General features: G+C 37.2%; 1 protein-coding gene across 1 annotated transcript in view; it reads right to left on the bottom strand.

The window, feature by feature from the left end:
* The window catches only part of adck1 (aarF domain containing kinase 1), a 72785-nt gene that overhangs the window by 6995 nt on the left and 62176 nt on the right, over window positions 1–3614 (bottom strand). The window lies entirely within an intron of this gene.

The following is a 3614-nucleotide window of genomic DNA, read 5'->3' as shown; positions in this document are numbered from 1 at the left end:
ACCTGACCAGTAATACTGAATTTTACCACTAGATATTATACGAGACTTAGCCGCTCCAGAATGGAACATAATGAGAGCACATCCCTGCAAATGTTTCACAATAAAAGCCTGGCTGAGACATAAAGGGTGCCGGAATGAGCGAATGAGAACCGTAGCAGGGCAGACCAATAGAGGCCAGATAATTTACATCCGGCTCGATGGGACACGGCTGGTTGAGGCACGGACGGGAGAGGCATGAAACTGAGGAAGAGGAGCAAGTTTGTAGCGATTTAATTTGTAGTTAGCTGCTAGCTTTATACGTCTTCCGTTGTATGGATAAGTCCGCCAGTATTTTTTTTTGTGAAGCTGGAATTTTCGTGTTCCAACTAGACTGTGTGATGTTACACTGTTTAAATAAATCAACTTAATGTTCAGTCTGCTTGCTGGTTTTTCCGGCACATTCAGAATCATTACCGCTGTTTCTGTTAGCATTTAACAGGCAGCTGTTAAAATATATATATCTTAATAATTAAATGAATATTATAAACGTGAGACAACTAGTCGACTACGAAAATCTTTAGTCAGGAGCAGCCTGGGACAATAAAGATTATGTATATTTGTAAGTGACATATGGCATTTATTGCCGTGTGCATGTGTGAAAGAGCAACAGACTGAATGTGTGTGTGTGTTTAGATGCACATGCAGGTCTATTGTATGTCCTCAGTAATTCTGATTTCTAAGAACAGAGGAAGGATGAGGGGATTAAAACAAGAAGCATAGTGAGTTTTGCCTCAGCAGAACTGACAGCATACTGTAAATGACACAGCACAGAAAAAAGAAATGATGGAGGAAGAAGAGAGACAGAAGGATGATGTTTGCCTCCATGACGACTATTTGTTCTCTTTGATATCGAAGACGACTGCTTGAGTCTCCATGTGAGCATCAGTGTCCTGCTATGTACTCCACTTCAAAGGCCTCTCTCCCTGCTGCACATCAACAGGCCTAAATTACACTATTAGTCATGGAACAAATCGGACTGCAAGCTCGCAAACACTTATTTAGCCATCCTTAGACAGAAAGTAAAATCAGGAGGTGCACAATCTATATGGGAGTGCAGGAGTAAACAGAATAATTGTGAATTTACAAGCCAATTGGAAACTGAATAGAAGCTTTTATACTCCCCTGTTAAAGCTCAGAGCAGTCTGATCTACCTTTTGAACCAGTACCAGCTCACATTAAAACTGCATTAAAATCTACACCTCATACAACTACAGTTCTACAACTGGGCAGTGGGAGATGCTCAGTATAATCTGCACTCACAATGTCCTAAACAAAGAAATTTGGCACATAACAGATCAGCAAAAAGATTAACAAGTACACCAAATCTGGACATCTACACTAATACTGCTGAGCTAGAATTGATGTCTTGATTGATTTAGATTAAGATAAGAAGCACTTGATTTTGCAGTTTATCTTAGCTAAAGAAAATGTTTTTCAAGAAAAGGAAAATAAGAGGTGAAGGTTACAGGAGCAGTTATGTATTGTGGATGGATCATGCTGGATAGTAACATTAACACACTGGGTCTCACTCACACTCACACTGTAATGCTTTTTTAGATGGATAATTGCTTTCTTGAGGCTGTGGTCAAGTATCTACTCTGTCTTCTCATAGGTACGTTCATGAACAATGAATTTGCAATCTCAAAATACACTCACTCCTACGTTAAAGTCCAGGTGAAATGATAAAATGTAATTTTAACCCTTTTAGATTGCATCCTCAGTCATATTGTACCCCAGTTTACAAAAAACTCTTTCTTTACATGTCAAAATCAAATCACCTTTTCTTTTTGTAAAACAAAATCTGGCGTGTGCTTACATAAGCACGAATAACCAATTTCAACCAATAATGTTATGATATTCACCAATCAATCAATCAACTTTTAGCGACACAAAGCAAAGATTCATTAGCATTGGGAGCAGAGTCTTTCTGGAGGGCCGGACCTCACTGATGACTTGTTTGGTTTTGCCTCTGACTCAACTCTGCTAACTGCTAATGTAGCTGCCGTTAGTGTTAGCAACTGAATGGGGCTTAGCAGCCAGTTTGATGACAGCAGTAACGAGGTGATTTATGGAGTTTCAAGATGGACTAAAAGTAGCTAACTGTTGCCAACATTAGGTCCGCTACAGCTGCTTGACTGGGGGACGTAACACACAGCGCTACTTCGACAAGTCCCTTTGTAGCTGCCTGTTTTTACAGGAAATATGTAAATATGTGGAAGCAAATAGCTCTCTGATTTCAATTTTATGTGGCATCTTAATGAGACTTCCTATGTGTTTGGAACATCTAACCAAAGTCAAGTAACAAGGTGTCAGCATTTCAGATCTCCGCCCTACAGACCCTTAGAAGTTATAGTTAGAGGTCTTCCCCCTTAAATAACATCCTGTTATAATGTGACTGAACTTCCATACTTCAGATACGGGATGGCACCTGCATTTTTCAACAGGATAGACATATCTGATAACCGTTCACTATTAACAGCAGAACATTCAATGTAATTGTTTCATTAGTTTTCTTACAGTGTGTGCTTGTGGCAACTAAAGCATGTGGAACATTAGCTGAGGTTCAGGAAAGATGGTCAAATATTTAAAAACACTGACTCTCTTTTGTACTGATACTTTTCAAGGGCAAATTATTTCAAAATTAAGGGCCCGTAATTCACATACATGTTTACATATACCAGTCTTCCTCAGCACAACACTATATAAAGACTCGAATGGTTTACGCTACATGGCAGTAGAAATTTAAAGCCAGGAATGGGGGTGAAATCTTTTAATTCCATCAAGATGAAAGTAGATTAATATAGACCCAAATACAAGACTTTTTTTGTATTATGACTTTTTATTTTTTATCATTAAATTATGTGAATTAGGCAGTGTATCTTTAAATATGTGCAGATTTGCACATCAGTAGAAACTATTTTTAGGCCCAACAAATAAAGAACTTTTTGTCTTCCTTTATTGTGACCAATAATTAAATAACTCATAATAGTCAGAGGCTTTAGTCAAAATATAGTTTTTTTTAATGTTGGAAAACATGCTGAAAAACATGACTTTATACTTTTTTTCCACATAAAGTGGCTCATAAAATGATAATGAAAAACGATATTAAAAAAAGCTCTGACCATTACTTCAAGGAATCAGTGTGTAAAATTTGCTAGCAGTACTGAGTATGAATCCAGAGATTTTAGTTTTTTGGTGTAAGAAAGTGGCACTTTGTAAAATAGGTACATTTTAAGATGAGGACACAGGACTCAAACTCTGAGATTCCAGTATGCTAAATCCAAGCATTTTTAAGGTCTTGATATTTTTTTTCAAGCACTTTCATGTACTTTCCAGACCCATATTCTACATAAATAAAAGATTTTAGCAGCAGAAAAATATCTAATATTGACACATGGCTGTACGTGTTTGGCATATCTTATTTGTCAAGTATTCACATTTTATTAATAAAAATCCAATACTTTAATTTGTTGTTTCTTGAGTGTCCAAACTTCTTCTCAGTCCTGTTTATGAATTTCTCCATCCTGTGTGTGTGTGTGTGTGTGTGTGTGTTGTGTTTGTTTGTGTGTGTGTGT

Source organism: Morone saxatilis, unplaced genomic scaffold (assembly GCF_004916995.1).
Source record: "Morone saxatilis isolate NCDOM2014 unplaced genomic scaffold, NCSU_SB_2.0 Contig3, whole genome shotgun sequence".
Lineage (NCBI taxonomy): Eukaryota > Metazoa > Chordata > Actinopteri > Moronidae > Morone > Morone saxatilis.
This window is presented reverse-complemented; position numbering and strand designations above follow the sequence as displayed.